The 17,978-nt window shown below is 39.3% G+C and overlaps 1 protein-coding gene across 3 annotated transcripts in view; it reads right to left on the reverse strand.

Moving 5' to 3' along the window:
- NMI (N-myc and STAT interactor) overlaps positions 1-17,978 on the reverse strand; it is an 81,884-nt gene that overhangs the window by 29,659 nt on the left and 34,247 nt on the right. The window contains exon 1 of one of the 3 annotated variants that reach the window (XM_064586542.1): positions 16,579-16,599. The exons of the other annotated variants lie outside the window; for them this stretch is intronic. The gene's annotated coding sequence lies outside the window, so the exon portion shown is untranslated. Of the gene's footprint in view, positions 1-16,578; positions 16,600-17,978 lie in introns of those variants that run through there. 3 annotated transcript variants of the gene reach the window in all.

Here is a 17,978-nt window from a genome sequence, read left to right on the forward strand (position 1 = left end):
CAATAAAAATAAAACAAAAAAGTGTCCTTTGGATCTTATTGCTTGGTTGATCCCTTATTGCTTATGAATTGGAATGGAAACATTAAAACCTTTTGGGTTTTTCAACCATTTGAAGAATAAGAACTCTAGTTTTGGTGCCAATACTCAAAGCAAAGTTTTCTCAGGTGGATGAACAATGGCTGGTAGATTGCTTGTCACCACCTTAAACCACCAGGAGAACCAGGCTGAACCCTTACTAGCTCTGTGAACCTGGGCATATGTAATGGGTCTGGCATATAATAGTTGCTCAAAAAATGTGAGTTCTAACCATATTCCCTTTTAATTTTCTGAAACTCAGTTTCTCAGTTTCCTCAAATGCAAAATGAAGATAATAATGTTTACCTAACAATTATAGGGTGTTTTGTGAGGATTAAATGAACTAATATACATAAAAACACTTTTTGAACAGTAAATGCAAAGTAAAATAATATTATTAATATTGTCTTCTGGTCTTAAGCTCCAATTAGAAGGACTGATTTTCAGGGGTGATTGTGGGATAGGAGAAAATAACTAGACAAGTTAAAAAAATTTAAGATCTCATGGGGTCACAAAGGCAATTGCATATAACCACATGGGATGTATACCATACAAGGCCTGCTGGTGTTCCCTAGGATTGCGCAACGTGTGCTAGGGAGGGATTCTGGCCTGCCAAGACTTGCTTCGTTGCCCGTCTAGAATTGGATAGAACAAGTAAGAACAAGTCAACAATCAAATTATAAGCCTAAGATCCATTCATTCTCTCTCTCAACTATTTTTGTCATATTATCTTATGAACTTTACATAGGAAAGACATAATTGCTGAGTGGCATTTTTGTGATATAGTCTCCATCCTTCTACCCTGAAGGTACCCCAAGCAACAATGCAATTTTCCCTGCTCTTCACAGGGCTCCCTTCTGTGGCTACCACCCTGATCTGCCCTCCACTAAGGGACAATGTGACAAGATGGCCCAGGTTTCTTAAGACTCCATTTCAAATGTTCTTTATTCATGTGCCATAGCCGGCGTCTCTTTTCCACCACACATTCTTGCATTAAAATTCACAGTGGATTGTTTCATTTCCACAAGGCTTTTCATGATGGCTAATTTACATTCGGAATTTACCCTGCTAATGATTCCCTTTGTCCTTTCATCCTGAACACCCCTGCCAGATTATTCTCCTAAAAGTGTTACTTTCATCATGTCATTCCACACCTAAGCACTTGCAGATGCCATCCAACTTATAGAGCCCAAGCTCCAGAGTGCAAGGACCCACTCTCCCTTCCATGCTCCCCACCCCAAACTGTTGGCGCAACAAGCTGGCTATAGCTTTTCTTTTCTTTTTTTTTTTTTAAATGTTTTATTTATTTATTCATGAAAGTCAGAGAGAGAGAGAGACAGAGGCAGAGGGAGAAGCAGGCTCCCCGCCTAGCAGGGAGCCCGATGCAGGACTCGATCCCAGAACCCTGGGATCATGACCTGAGCCGAAGGCAGACGCTTAACCATCTGAGCCACCCAGGCGCCCCTATAGCTTTTCTTTTTAACTTTAGGATTTATTACTCCCCTTCTCTGTATCCAACTAATTACTCAGCTATCCAACTCCAGAACGGTCTTATCAACAAATTGGGCTTCTTCTCCCTCTCACCATTTCCCCTTCCTGAGATGTTTTCCCTCTCCTTCTTATCATTTCAGTCGCACAATCATACAAGTGATCTTCCAACAAAAACACATTATAATTTAAATGCAGTGGCGATACCCAAAATATTAACAACTAATATTAATAACTGCAGTATGGACATTGAGCCATCAGAAAGGCTCTAGCCAAAGAGCTGGAGCAGTGTCCTAGAGAATTCTTTCTGAGCCAGGCATTAGTCCTACAGTTGTTAAATCCTAGGAAGATGGGAGGAGAGAGGGGAAGTGGTGGGAATTCCTGATAGAGGGACAGGTATGGTATGGCCAGGGCACTGGAGACACTGGGGTGGGCATGGAGGAAGATGGCAATCAATTGGCACAAAAAATATTTCATTATTTAACATCTGAACACCCAGAGTATACTGGCTGAACACCAGAGTCAGGCTTTGTTTATTCATCTCCAGGCTCAACTTAAGCTCCTGTCCAACAAACCAAGGGACAGTGATACCTCCCCACTAAATTATTTTAGCATGTTTTGCCCATTCCACTTACTAGGCCCATTTACAGCCTTGCATCATTAATTGGACTACTATGCAATTTTTCCCAAGAAGTTGGAAATCAAGAATTGTACTCTATCTTTGTCTCTCCCTAAATGCCAAATACAGTGTCTCTCTTAAACAGTCACTTATCCTATATTTATTAATGAAAATTGGTTGACTGAATAATTGAGAATAATCGAGAACAAGAGAACTGAGTTATATACCTCCTAACTCAGACATTTCAAACCAGAGAGTGAGGGAGTGACAGACATCTTTGAGACTCTGATAAGAGCTAGGGACTCTTTTCCCAGAAACATCTATAGCCACAATAAATTGTGCATTCAAATTCAGGTATCTGACCTCACCCCCAAGCCATTCATAGATTCCTGGGAGTCCAGGGAACCAAGTTTAAGGAGCATGGTTTAAATGAAATTTTAAATGAAATTAGAACACCAACCTAAGGAAATAACTGTGTGTGTGTGTGTGTGTGTATGCATCTTACAGTTACACTTATTCATTTCATGAAGGAAACAGCACTTGTACACATAAGTGTACAGTAATGTTTCATGTTCCCATTTAACAGAGCTTGCTTAAATGTACAGCCAGACTGACATTTCATCTGATCGGTGCTCCAGGTAAAGTTGTTCATGATGACCATGAGCAGGCTTTCAAAGTTTTCAAAGCTTTACTTCTTTTATCAGTACTCTCAACTTTATAAATTATGAAGACCATCAACCCCATTCCTACCCAAATCTCCAGATAAACTTGAGTACAATAGGGCTTCATGGAGGAGCCAAACATTTTTAATAAGCATCTTGGCACAGGACAAATGGCTTAGACCACACCAAACCCCACAACCAACTACTAAAGACTTAAGTTAGATGGTATCTTGGTATTCCAGTAGGGGAGAGACTTCAGGAGAGCTCATCCTTTTTCCACCCTTGTCTTATGGTATCTAAGGGTTTATTTCCTTACCCCTACCTGGAAGGCAGAAGAACAGCAGGACCCACATACTTGCTGTTGTGGACCAGTCTCCTCCAGAAATGTTATACTACTACTGCCTGAGGGTTTCAGCTAATGTGCACTTATTACTGGCTATACTTGTAGATGTCAAGTAACAACTGCCATAACAATCTCAAGTCACAGCATCTTTGACTGGTTAAACTAATTAACAAGTACTACACGCCAAAGTGTGAAGAGTGTGATTCATCTCTAACTGGAAGGGAAAGGGGACATACGAAAATGCAAGATCAACTGTGTCTTAGGCAGGACTTTGTTCAACAGGGAAAGCAAGCTTGGTACATAAATTAAAGTGTAGACATGAAGCATAAAATAGTGAGATCATCGTCACTGAAACCCTGTGTGGAATCGACTCCCACTGAGTTACGCACCATGACTCAAAGAGATGGACTTCCATCAATTTCCTAAGGTAGTTGAACTAGCTTCCTTCTAATAAACCTCTCTCTGGAAGAAAAAAAAAGAACTATTCACAAGGGAAGCTCCCTGCTATGGTAGAGACGTGAAAGTCTAGAAAAATTATACTTTCTCATATTTCATACTGATTTGTTTCATTTCTTGGGGAAAAGTACACAATCTTTTATATACTATTAATCTTGGGATTGGTTTCTATTGTCTGAAACTTCTTGGAGCCCATTACCACTACAGAGACGTTAGATATGGATAGCGAGGAGAAACCTAGAAGAAAATAATAAGGGAAAAATAGTTCCATAAATGCTAATTAAAATTAGAGCCAACTTTTATGCTTTTATGGCCACAAACCAAAGTAATATTACTGGGAAACACCAAAAAGTCACTGTTTTCCAAAAAATCTTTGGAGAAATTACATCAGTTCCCTGGACTCATGTAGGAGAGGGTGTGCAACAGAGGGTGCTGTGACTCAGCAGCAGCCCTGTTTTCCATCTGCTTTGACAACTGTGATAACATGTGGAAGTGTCTGAAAGGAGAAAATTAATTCTCACTGCATCATTCTGTGTGGTGCAGTGCCCTGCCCAAAATATGGAGAGAACCCTACCCAAAATACCACGATGGTAGCACGAGATTCAGGGGAATTCATGAGGTAAAGGGAAAGAACATCAGAAGAAGCAATCTTCCGGGTCCTCTTCTGAAGCTAATTGACGACATGCTCGCAAAACCCAAGCTATCAGAAGCAGGGGCGGGGGCGGGGGCGGGGGCGGGGCGGGGGCGGGGGGGGGGGGGCGCAGACCAAAAAGTTACTTGACCATCTTCTGCTGTTTCTTGATTCATGGCAATACCTGTGTATGAGTGAAATGCACAACTTCTCTTCAACATCTACTTGGCTATGCGGCACAGAGCCTCAGTAGTGTTAAGCCTACTGTTTTAGCGTATGTCCACTCTCTCCACCAAGTGGGCATACGGCCATTGTGGGAAGAGTGACCACCAGAGTGAGTGACTAAGGTGGTACCTTCCACAGAGGAGTGACCTGAGAATATTCATGGAACAAAGTAATATGAACCAGTTTATGGGCCTGACCTCACTCTTTTCCTATTTACACCACAGCTCTGGCCCTAAGATGCCTTACTTCCTGGGACAACAACAGCAGCTATATCTGAGAATAAAAAAAAAAAACAAAAAACACCCCAAGGAATTCTAGGCTATCAAATAAAATCTGGAAGTGTTGGGAAACTTTCAAGTGGAACGGTGGTAACTTTTCCTGTAATCTATAGGATTCCATCCAAAAGCAGATTACAGGATTATCATTCAAAAACTTTTAGTGAGGGGCGCCTGGGTGGCTCAGTTGGTTAAGCGACTGCCTTCGGCTCAGGTCATGATCCTGGAGTCCCAGGATCGAGTCCCACATCGGGCTCCCTGCTCGGCGGGGAGTCTGCTTCTCCCTCTGACCTCCTCCCTCTCATGCTCTCTGTCTCTCATTCTCTCTCTCTCAAATAAATAAATAAAATCTTTAAAAAAAAAAAAACTTTTAGTGAGATGAATGAATAAGCAAAAACAATATATATACATGTATGTGTGTGTGTATATATATATATATATACACACACACACAATGGAATATTATTTAACTCTAAAAAGGAAGTAAGTACTGACATAGGCTATAACATGGATAAGCCTTGAGAACATTATGCTAAGTGAAATAAGCTGGTCAAGGAGCGCTTGCTTGGCTCAGTCAGTAGAGCATGAGACCCGGGGTTATGAGTTCAAGCCCACATTGGGTGTAGAGATTACTTAAAGTCTTAAAAAAGAAAGAAAAAGAAAGAAAGAAAAAGAAAGAAAGAAAGAAAGAAAGAAAGAAAGAAAGAAAGAAAGAAAGAAAGAAGCTCATCAGAAATGAACAAATATTGTAAGATTCCACTTATGTGAGGTACATAGTGTCATCTAATTCTTAGAGACAGAAAGTAGAATCATGTTTGCCAGGGGTGGGAGGTGGGGAAAATGGAGAGTTATTGTTTGATGGGTAGAGTTTCAGCTTGAGAAGATGACATGAGTTCTCACGCTGGATGGTGATGATGGTTGCACAACAATGAGAATGTACTTAATACCACTAAACTGTAAAGTGTAAACTATACACTTAAAAAATGGTTAATGGTAAATTCTACTTATGTGTATTTTACCACAATTAAACATTTTAGTCTTATTTGCATGTGAGTCTTTGTATAACATTGTAGAATGATGTAGGTAAAATCAGTGACTGTTTTTACGAAGAGTTGCTGTTTTCAGATTGATGGGAAAAGAGAAGACAGATTTGTGTATCTCACATTGAACTTCCCCTCATTTTTTGGGAAGTGAGTTCCAGTCATTTCATATGGGAATTCAAGAAAGAGGAGACTCAGGAAGGTGAGAGATCTTGATCATTTTGTGTAAAAGTAAAGAAAAGAGGAAGAGGAAGAAGGAAGAAGAAAAGGAAGAAGATTCCTGGCCTGGCACTCTTCTTTTATGCAGATATGTTCCCACAAGTTTCTCCCAACATACGACTACACACCCAGTCTTGGATCCGAGATATAGATGCAACCGGGCCGAGCCTCACTTTCCAATCTAATTTCCCACAATTCCTTTAAATTAGTCCCATCAGTCCCTTCCACCTACAAATTCCTGCCACCTGCCATCAGCCACAGAATCTCAGAGCTGGAGAATTCTGAGGTCATCTAGTTCAACTGCTGGCCAGATGATTGAGTCCTCTCTACAAAGTTGCTCCATACAACTATGGGCTGACATCTTATTTAGTTGATTTTTCATTCATGTTTTCCAGTTGGGTCCATAGAATAGTTTTACAAAAAAATAATAAATAAATAAATAGATAAGCTACTCTCAGGGAAAAGAAAAAAAAGGAAATAAGCAGACTAACATTTAAAATAAAAGTTAGGGGCGCCTGGGTGGCTCAGTTGTTAAGTGTCTGCCTTCGGCTCAGGTCATGATCCCAGTGTCCTGGGATCGAGCCCTGCATCGGGCTCCCTGCTCAGCGGGAAGCCTGCTTCTCCCTCTCCCACTCCCCCTGCTTGTGTTCCCTCTCTCGCTGTGTCTCTCTCTGTCAAATAAATAAATAAAATCTTTAAAAAATTAAAATAAAATAAAAGTTAAAATTCTTCTCATTTATTAATTAAATTTTAAAATAGTATTTAAATACAACTGCAGAATATTAAGTCTGGAGTGATCCCATTTTGGTCCCCTCCCAAATGTGTGTGTGTGTGTGTGTGTACAAGAAAAAAGCTTGTTATATATATAAATATATCAAGTTCCTTTGCAAGTAAAGTCATCTCTTTATTTTCTACCTTTATTTACTTGTATTTTCTAATTTTTATTCAACTAAGGTTTATGATTTCTTCAATAAATGAAGAAAGTATTTATAAAGTATATTTATTTACATATGCAAACAGAATTGAGGTGGAGATGAGTTATCAAATGATACAAAATTTGCAACAGAACTAAAAACATGAATTAATTTTGAAGTATACTTTGGAGAATTGGGCTTAATCAAGCAAATGGAGTAAAGAAATTGACCATGACCCCATGTTTCCAAGGAAAGAGAGATTTATTAATAAGACCAAAGCCAAACCATAAAATGCAAATTTGATGTTGAAGATACAGAGCACAAAGGGCTGGGTATCATCCAAGACTATGGCTATTTTTCTCTCTGCTTGAGCTATTCATTCAATACATGTTGAACCTTAGGGTTTACTGTATGTCAAGTATAGTGCTAAACCTTGAGTAGGAATTCAAAGATGACTTAAGACATGATCCTTGCCCATAAGGCACTCATGCTTTTCCTATTTGGCTAGAAAAGTGCTCTGGTAGACAATGTGATGCTTCTCTTAGAAGGTGTTTTCAAAAATACTTTCTTTTTTTTTTTTTTTTTAAGATTTTATTTATTTGACAGAGAGAGAGAGAGCACAAGTAGGCAGAACAGCAGGGAGAGGGAGAGGAAGAAGTATACTCTCTGCGGAGCAGGGAGCCCAACGTGGGGCTCGATCCCAGGACCCTGGGATCATGACCTGAGCCGAAGGCAGCTGTTTAACTGACTGAGTCACCCAGGCACCTCTCAAAAATAACTTTCATTAGTCATGTCCCATTGTCTCTCTACATCTCAGTCACTGATGCATCTAAAATAAAGCCCAGAAGTTCTTTTTGTGTTGGTATCTTCAACTTCTGGTGTTGCTGGCACAGGTAGATTCTGTGTACCTTCTGCTGGTCTGTTTTAGTATCTGCCCTGGACATATTAAGTATTAGTAAACAGGGCACTCCCTTCCTCAAGGAAATACTCAATGTTTCCATGGACAACCTCCATCCAAGGACACAGCATTCTCCACCTTCACATTCTACTCAATAGCTATAAACAAGACCTTTGAGTCTGTTTCTACACCCTTTTCTTTGACAAAGGCTTAGCTGATAACAAAGGTGAATAAAGGACTTGGACTCATTCAATTATCCTTGAAAGCTCATATCTCTTCCTTCTGCTTATCAAATTCAAGAGCAAACCTCCAAAAAGTCCCAAATCAGTACACTGCTTCTTCTTCTCCATTGTTACCACCATTGTCCATGCCACCATCCCATCTCCTCTCCCTGGACAACTGTGGTAGCCTCCTTACATGACTCCCTGTTGCCCCTCTTAACCTACCACAAGTTATTCTCTGAATAAACTCCAAAGGGATCTTTTAAAAACCTAGATGAGATCGTGATATCTCCTGCTTAAAAACAAATAGGGGGAGATGAACCATGAGAGACTATGGACTCTAAGAAACAAACTGAGGGTTCTAGAGGGGAGGGCGGTGGGGGGATGGATTAGCCTGGTGATGGGTATTAAAGAGAGCACGTATTAAATGGAGCACCGAGCGTTATACGCAAACAATGAATCATGGAACACTACATCAAAACTAATGATGTAATGTATGGTGATTAACATAACATAATAAAATAAAATTAAAAAAAAAAAAACACCAATAGCTTCCCACTGCACACAGACTAAACGCCATACTCCTGAAATGGCTTACAGAACTACACAATACTGGCCATGGCCTGCTTTTCCTTCTCATTAGCTCCATCTTCTTGGTCTCCTTTTTGTTCCTGAAGAACAGACCAAGTTTATCCTTGCCCCATAATTTTTATTCCACTCTTCTCATCTGTCTGGCACACTTGGCCACTGATCTTTATAAGGCTGTTTCCTTCACATGATTCAGATCAAAACTTAAATATTACCTCCCCAGAGAGGCCTTTCCTGATCAGTTTGTTCTCCATAGTTAAGACTCACCCTCACTACATTTCTGAGTCCACAGTGCTGAGTCTAGTGTTGGCTAGAAAGCACTATTTCTCCTCCATGAAGTCCTGCATTTTTCAATAGGTTAAACTAGGTGCCTTCACAGTATGATGGTCAAGGCCAACCCTGGTTCCAGAGGGTGGAGAAATAACTCATTACTTGATGAAGTGAGTGCAAGATTACATCACACGGGACAGAAGCACAGGGGCGTGATTCACTGAAGGCCATTATTATACTGATTTCGTGCACCCCTTCAGCCCTATTAAAATAGACCGTTGCAACATCTGTCATGATGGAGAAGTTGGTCACAGCAGCCAGCCCCAGAACAACACTGCTTCTGCTTAGCTTTATGGCAGTAAAATGGATGCTCTGTGTCCTGCCTCTTTTACCAAGTAGCTCATTTGTGTGCCTGTCTCATGGGATGCATCTGACGGGCATAATTTACATCACATATCTGCACCCAGCAGCAAGGAAGCTGGGAATTGTTTTTTAATTCTCCACTAAAATGGAAAGATTTCTACTGTTATCAAAATATGAAGAAGGTATTCAAAAAATCCTGATTAGTCACAAATGATAATTGTCAGCTACCTACCATATCCTTCAGTAAAGTCTAAAAACCTTTTATAACCTTAAATAGTAGTGTTATAGAGAATAAAGGAAAAGAGTGGTGTGTGGAAGTGAGGCTTAATGCATATTTACCTGATTCTCAAGTGGAAGGAATAACATACTATTGAAAGCCTGCACCCAAGAAGCCCAGAAATTGCAGCAAAGTAAGTGGTCCATGTGCAACTTGAAGAAGCAGACAGAGCAAAAGATTTCAGACTAACAACATCCTAGAGAAAGGTGACCCATGTTAAAAGAGAATTTTTATAATGGGTATAGTCACAACTCTCAAATAAATATAAGATGAACAGATATCAAAGATTTTTATTTAACTCATTAATTAATCAGGAATCCAGTGAAATTTTTAAAGAGGGGGGAAAAAGCTAACAAGAGTTCAAAGGCTAGGGCGCCTGGGTGGCTCAGTTGGTTAAGCGTCTGCCTTCGGCTCGGGTCATGATCCCGGGGTCCTGGGATCGAGTGCCGCATTGGGCTCCTTGCTCTGCGGGGAGCCTGCTTCTCCCTCTCCTCCCCACTTGTCCTCTCTCTCACTATCTCTGTCTCTCTCTCAAAAAAATAAATAAAATCTAAAAAAAAAAAAAATTTTAAAGAAGAGTTCAAAGGCTAATCCAAAGAGCAGACACAGATATAGGCAATTAGGAACGTGGAAATAAAGTAATTCACACACAAAAAAATGACCAATATCCACAGGACAATAACCAATTGCATCTCCATTGGACAAAACTAATTTGCATCTCTATTGACAAGAATAATGTGCATTATTATCAATTTTATTTAATTTACAAAGTTGTGAAATAGCTCAAAGACAATAAAAAGCAAAGATAACTTTATAGTCAGATTAACTCAGAGGGTGTACTAGACAATACCTTATATTCCATTGACAATGCCACCAGGAAGCTTTTGCCCAGTTTAACATCCTTCACAATTTTTCCTGACCCTTCTAAATGGAGAGAAAAACTGACTTTTGAGCTACATAAGTCCACATTTGCCTATCACATGCACAATTAAATATATTAAGAAAAAAAGAGGAATTCCATTTCAAATTAAAATTTAGAAAGTCTTTTTCTAATTTTTTTGAAAGATTTTATGTATTTATTTGAGAGAGAGAGCACACGTAGTGGGGAGAAGCAGAAGGAGAGGAAGAAGCGGACTCCCCACTGAGCAGGGAACCCCATGTAAGGCTCAATCCCAGGACCTGAGCTAAAGGCAGGTGCTTAATGGACTGAGCCACCCAGGCACCCCTAAAATTTAGAAAGTCGTAAGAGAAACTAACTCCAAATCTACTGATGAAAATAAGATATTAGCCACAAAGTCATAGCTTTAAAAAACGTATTAGAACAGCTGAAACCAATATAATTCTGTATGTCAAATATATCCCAATTAAAAAAATCTGAGAACCAAGGACACCCCCTCAAAAAAAACCCTAAGTTAAATTCCAGAAAGTAATAAGCCCATCCTAGAAGATGAGACCCTCAGCTGCTTTCATTACTAGCAGAGCAGAAGGGAGAAGTGAAATCCATAGATTAGATTGACTCCACCAACCAGACAAGCAGCATGACAGAGAAAGCAATATTGTTTATTTTAGTCTTTACTGTTGTTTTGCACAAAATGTTTGGTGTATGATAAAAAAATTACAAAACACATAAAGAAGCAAGAAAACGCCACCAAGGTCAAGATAGTCAAACAGAGGAAGCCCAAAGATGAAATTACACACCAAAGGTCAGAACTTTAAAGTAATTATTTTAAATATATTCAATATTCAGTGGAAAAAATAGAGAATGTGCATGAATAGATGGAAAATTTCTTCAGAGAGATGAAATCTATAAAAAAAAAAGAACTCACTGGAAATGCTTGAAATTTAAAAAATATGAAATATCAGTCTGATGGGTTCAACAGCAGTCTGGACCTAACAGAGGCAAGGATCAACTTGACAAAAGGTGGAAACACATAAAGAAAAAAAGACTTAAAAAAGTGGAACAGTGGATCCAAGAGCTGTAGGACAACAACAAAGAGTCTAACATATAAGTCACTGGATCCCTATAAGGAAGGGAGAGAAAGAATGAGACAAAAGTATGTGAGGAGTTAGTGGTCAAGAATTTTCAAAGGAACTTCCAATTTGGTGAACACATGGAGGTGCAGGGAGAGCGCCTCACCTAGAGAAGGAATGGAAGCTCCACACACCTTTCTATATATTTGCTCTCTGCAGCTCTTCCGTCTGGCTATTCCTGGAGTTATATCCATTTATAATAAATCAGGATTCTAATTACATTGACAATGATTGGCCATGGAGACAAAACTCTAACTTGGTTGGAAAGATTGCTTTCTGCAGGCTTTGCATTCCTTGGCATTTCTTCCTTTGTGCTTTCTGCCAGCATTCTTGGCTCAAATATTGTATTAAAGTACAAGAACAGCACCTCCATCAAACCTGGAGCAAAGAAGAAACCCAGGTGCCAGCCTTATTCAGAACTATGGTTTCCAACCTGTGAATGCAGAAGTTACTCCATACATACCTTGTTTTTCTTTAGGCACCAAGTCCTGTCTACATATGGAACCAATAATACACCTTACACACATCTAGGCTACTTGCCCTTAGGAGACTGGAGATACTGTTGTCATGAATAAAGCTCAAATTTATTTAAAATCCTTTAAAAAAAAGATTTTCTAAACAAATTTTTTTAAGTAGGCTCCATGCCCAGTATAGAGCCCAACACAGGGCTTGAACTCACGACCCTGAGACCAAGATCTGAGCTGAAATCAAGAGTCAAACGCTTAACTGACTGAACCACTCAGGTGCCCCTGTAAAATTAAAATTTTTAAAAAATTTTACTTATTTATTTGACAGAGAGAGAGAGCACAAGCAGAGAGAGTGGCAGGCAGAGAGAGAAGCAGGCTCCCCGCCGAGTAGGGAGCCTGATGTGGGGCTCGATCCCAGGATCCCAGGGATCATGATCTGAGCCAAAGACGCTTAATCAACTGAGCCACCCAGGGGCCCCTAAAATTAAATTTTTTTAAAAACCTTACAGAGCGGGGCGCCTGGGTGGCTCAGTCGTTAAGCGTCTGCCTTCAGCTCAGGTCATGATCCCAGGGTCCTGGGATCGAGCCCCGCATCGGGCTCACTGCTCGGCGGGAAGCCTGCTTCTCCCTCTCCCACTTCCCCTGCTTGTGTTCTGTCTCTTGCTATCTCTCTCTCTGTCAAATAAATAAATAAAATCTTTAAAACAAAACAAAAAGACAAACAAAAACAAACAAATAAAAAAAACCTTACAGAGCCTGGGCGCCTGGATGGCTCAGGCGCCCAGGTGCCTCCCTTCATCCTGCTTGTGCTCTCTCTCTCTCTTGCTTGCTCTCTCTTAAATAAATAAAATCTTAAAAAAAAAAAAAAAAAAAAAACCCACAGATCCAAGAAGCTCAGTAAAATTTAACAGGATAAGCACAAAGAAAACACACCTAAGATCACAGTCCAATTGCTAAGAACCAAAAACAAGAAAATCTTAAAAACAAACTATAAAAAAGACATATATACAGGGGAAAAAAATGTGAATTATGACTGATTTCTTACCAAAAACAAAAAACAATAAAGGCCAGGGACGCCTGGGCGGCTCAGTCTGTTAAACATCTGACTCTTGGCTTCAGCTCAGGTCATGATCTCAGGGACATAAAATAGAGCCCTTTGCCCCTCCCCCTGCTTGCACTCTCTTCTGTCTCACTCAAATAAAATAATTATTAATTAATTACTTAAATAAAATCTAAAAAAAACCCCAAACCAATAAAGGCTGGAAGACAAGGGAATGACACCTTTAAAATGCTAGGAGAAGGAAGACTCTCAACTCAGAATTCTAAATATACAAAAACAACCTTCAAAAATGAAGTCAAAATGAAGACATCTTCAGGCAGACAAAGATGAAGAGAATTTCTCTGCAACAGATCTGCACTACAAGAAATGCTAAGAGAAATTTTTCAAGGTGAAACTGAGGAAAATGTTATCACATGAAATCCTGGATCTCTAGGATAGAATGCAGAGCACCAAAACCTGTAAATATTTAGGTAAATCTGAGATGTCATTTTAAATTATATATATTGTTATCATGCTTGCTATATAGATCTATATCCCATGATACACTACTATTCTTCTTGCTTTAAGTATACTTTATGTATTTAAATATATTTAACACAAAAAAGTGTAGCAGTATATTGTAGAAGTAACATATGACAACAACTGCACAAAAGACAGGGGTAGTAAATAGAAGTACACAGTTGTAGAGTCTCACATCGTTTGTCAAATAGCATAATATTATTTGAAGTTAGTGACAAATTAAAGATGGATATTATAATCTTTAGAGCAACTGCTAAAAAATAACACTAAAAAGATAGTTAAAAATGTTAATAGATGAAATTGAAGGAAATATTAAATAGTGATCGATATTGCCCAAAAGAAGGCAAGAAAAAAGAAACATAAAAGAACAAATGGAATAAATAGAAAACAGATGATGAAATGGTAAACTTAAATCCAACCATATGAATAATTACATTAAGTTCAAGTAGACTGAACATTCGAATTAAAAGGTAAAGATTGAAAAAAAATAGGTAAAGATTGTCAGGTTGGGGGTGGGAGGGAGGAAAGACCCAACTACATGCTATTTTCAGGAAATACATTTTGAATAAAACAAGTTCAAAAAAGACACAAGAATGTTCATAGCAGTCTTATTTACAAGAGTCAAAAAATTAGAAGCAACCCAAATGTCTATTGCAACAGTTACCCGTTGCTACATAAAACAAATTATCCAAAACCTTAATGGATTAAAACAATATTTATTATTTCATAGTTTCTGTGAGTCAAGAATCTCAGCAAAAAAAAGCAGTCCCTTCTCTCATGAGGCTTCAGTGAAGCTGTTTACTGGGGCTGCTGTCATCTCAAGGCTCAGCTTGGGGAAGGATCTATTTCTAAGTTTACTCCCATGGTTGCTGGCAAGACTCAGTTCCTCACAGGCTATTGGAATGATGGCCTGAGTTCCTCATTGACTGTTGGCTGGAGGTCTCCCTCAGTTCCTTGCCATGTAGACCTCTCCATAGGGTAGCTCACAACATGGCAGCTTGCTTCGTTAGGGCAAGCAAGCAAGAACATGAGAGAAAGAGAGAGGGATGGAAGTCAAGTCTTCCACATCCAAATCTTGGAAGCAACATTCCATCATATTTGCTATATTTTGTTCATTAAAAGAATGTCATGAAGTCCAACCCATGCTCAATGGAAGGGGATTCCTCAAGGGTATGGTTAGCAAGAGATGAGGATCACTGGGAATGCATGACAGAAGCTGTCGACCACATCTATCCACAGGAAAATAGATTTAAAAACTGTAATGTTTTCATACAATGAAATACTACTCAGTAATTATATATATTTTTAATTTTTTTTTAATTTTTTTTTTTATAAGATTTTATTTATTTGAGAGAGAGAGAGAGCACAAGAGGGGGGAGCGGGAGAGGGAGAAGCAGACTCCCTGCCGAGCAGGGAGCCCGATGCGGGACTTGATCCCGGGACTCCAGGATCATGACCTGAGCCGAAGGCAGTCGCTTAACCAACTGAGCCACCCAGGTGCCCAGTAATTATATATTTTTTAAGATTTTATTTATTTGAAAGAGAGAAACAGAGAGAGAGTGCAAGTAGGGGGAGGGGCAGTGGAGGAGGGAGAGGGACAAGCAGATTCTGTGCTGAGCGTGGAGCCCAACGTGGGGCTCAATCTCAGGACCCTGAGATCATGACCTGAGCTGAAGTCAAGAGTTGGAGGCTTGACTGACTCAGTAATTTTTAAAAAAGAATAAACCACTAATACACACAGAAACATAGATGAATCTCAGGAAATCTTACTCAATAATGATGGGCAAAAGAACGTAGCTACAAAAGAATACACGCTATATGATTCTGTTTATATGAAGTCCAAAACAGGCAAAACTGGCCTGTGATGACAGAAATCAGAACAATACTTAACTCTGGATGTTTGAAGGGTGTTGCCTGGAAAGAAGCACAAAGAAAAGTTCTCAGGGGCTGAAAGTGTTCTATGTCTTCTTTTGCCAGAACTCATTGAACAAAACATATAAGGTCTGTGCATTTTATGTAAATTATATGTCCATAAAAAATAATAAAGAAATAAAAATTAATGCTTAAAATATATTAGTCTAACATCATCTTCCAACCCAAGAACATAGACATCCTGGAGTAATAAATGAGAAAGATGTTGAGTCACCAGAGAAAAGCTGTATTTTATTTATTTATTTTTTTTAAGATTTTATTTATTTATTTGACAGACACAGCAAGAGAGGGAACACAAGCAGGGGGAGCGGGAGAGGGAGAAGCAGGCTTCCCGCTGAGCAGAGAGCCCGATGCGGGCCTCGCTCCCAGGACCCTGGGATCATGACCTGAGCCGAAGGCAGACGCTTAACGACTGAGCCACCCAGGTGCCCCAGAAAAGCTGTATTTTAAAATGCAATCAGTTTGCATGATATCATGTCTGACTAAAATGTAAGGATGTTAAGAAATCATCCCATTTTTCATTAGTAATAACAAATAAACCTAAGATTAATTAGCTACCCAGAAGAACATAGTGCTATTTCTCTTTAACATTTTCGTATTTTAAAAAATCAAAGTTATATGATACACAGAAGATCTTTTCTGAAAGGGTTCTAAAAGCAGAATGAAATTTTTTCCACTCTCAATCTTAAAGGCATGATGTTTTGTTTTAATGAAATATAAAATCACTCAAAGGAAAAAGTTATTCTTCATGAGTTCTCTTTCCTTTTTTCCTTTCTTTTTCACCCTTCCTCTTTATGGCTGTTCTCATATCCTTGACTTTCTTAACAAAAATACTGTTGTTTATTATGTAAGAGACTGGTTTAATGGCAGTAAACCAACCAAACAAATAAAAAGCAGTAAGAGAAATCTGCACAAAATTGATATGAAAGTTAATTTCTCTCACACACCATTTCCCAAACATAAGGATGTGACAGCCCCACAGTGTCAAGGATTGGGATTTCCTACCTTGTTGCTCTGCCATCTCTCGGGAACATCCCTCACCCACGTTATCCATGACTATGTTCCAGGTAGCAGAATCAATTCTTTATATTCCATTGGCTAGAAATTAGTGGGGAACAATTAGCAGACAGTGCCACAGTTGTCTTGGGACATCCTAAGAATACAGATGCTTGATCACCTGGAAGTCAGCACCATTTATATTTATATTAGAATACAAAAGGTTACTACCATTGAAGTATGAAAATGTAAAACATCTGTTTACCCTCATTGCCATTACCCAAAACTCACTAAACCGACAGTAAAAAAACTTTATTTTAAAGAAAACCTAAAAAATCCGCAAGCAAAGGGAGAGGAGATAATAGCAGGGGAGGGATGTCAGCCCAACAGACAGGACAACTGACTTAGCAGACTAGAGAAAGGGGAGATGAAGTCTCTACAGTAGGGTGAGGGTGGAGGATGGCAAGAAGCGAGCGGATTAGGTTGCCAAACCCTGCAAAACCCAGACATGAGAGTCACAAGCTGTCTCTTAATGCAGGAAGCAGATGAGGCTGAAAACAAAAGATTCCAGATCTCACCACCCCTACACAGCCCAGTGACTGACTCTCCCTCTTCTGCAGGGCGCTTGGGGAGGGATGTCTCCAAGCAAATTTGGCTAGTTTAGTTAACATGTTTGCCTACAGCGAAAGCCATTTTATAATTCTGTGGGAAGTTTGGAGCTGAAAGAGCAATACAGAGAGAAAATTAAGCAAATTTTTAAAAAGGCAATTATTATCTTCAGAGAGAAACAAAGACTTCTACAGGAATGGATATTTAACCACAGCATATTACCTGGCTCAGCAAAGAAGAGTATTTACATAGTCATAATAATGCAAGAACCTAAATAATTTTTCTCTATTTCTGATATAACTATATTGGGAGGATGGGGGTAGGGAAGTGTGAAGATGGTAGGAAGGAAATAAAAGAGCTAAATTACTAGTTATTATAATAACTAAAAGTGAACAAACTAAGAAATTGCAGTATAGGGTGATTATAACAGAAATACAGAGGTAGGGGCACGTGTCTGGCTCAGTCGGTACAGCACAAGCAGGACTTTTGATCTCAGGGTTGAAAGTTTGAGCCCCACGTTGAGTGTAGAGATTACTTAAAAATAAAATCTTTTAGGGGCACCTGGGTGGCTCAGTTGGTTAAGCAACTGCCTTCGGCTCAGGTCATGATCCTGGAGTCCCGGGATCGAGTCCCACATCGGGCTCCCTGCTCGGCGGGGAGTCTGCTTCTCCCTCTGACCCTCCCCTCTCTCATGCTCTCTGTCTCTCATTCTCTCTGTCTCAAATAAATAAATAAAATCTTTTTTTAAAAAATAAATAAATAAAAAATAAATAAATAAATAAATAAAAATAAAATAAAAT

Source organism: Mirounga angustirostris, unplaced genomic scaffold (assembly GCF_029215605.1).
Source record: "Mirounga angustirostris isolate CCGP_5_RB_7025 unplaced genomic scaffold, mMirAng1.0.hap1 SCAF_3, whole genome shotgun sequence".
Lineage (NCBI taxonomy): Eukaryota > Metazoa > Chordata > Mammalia > Carnivora > Phocidae > Mirounga > Mirounga angustirostris.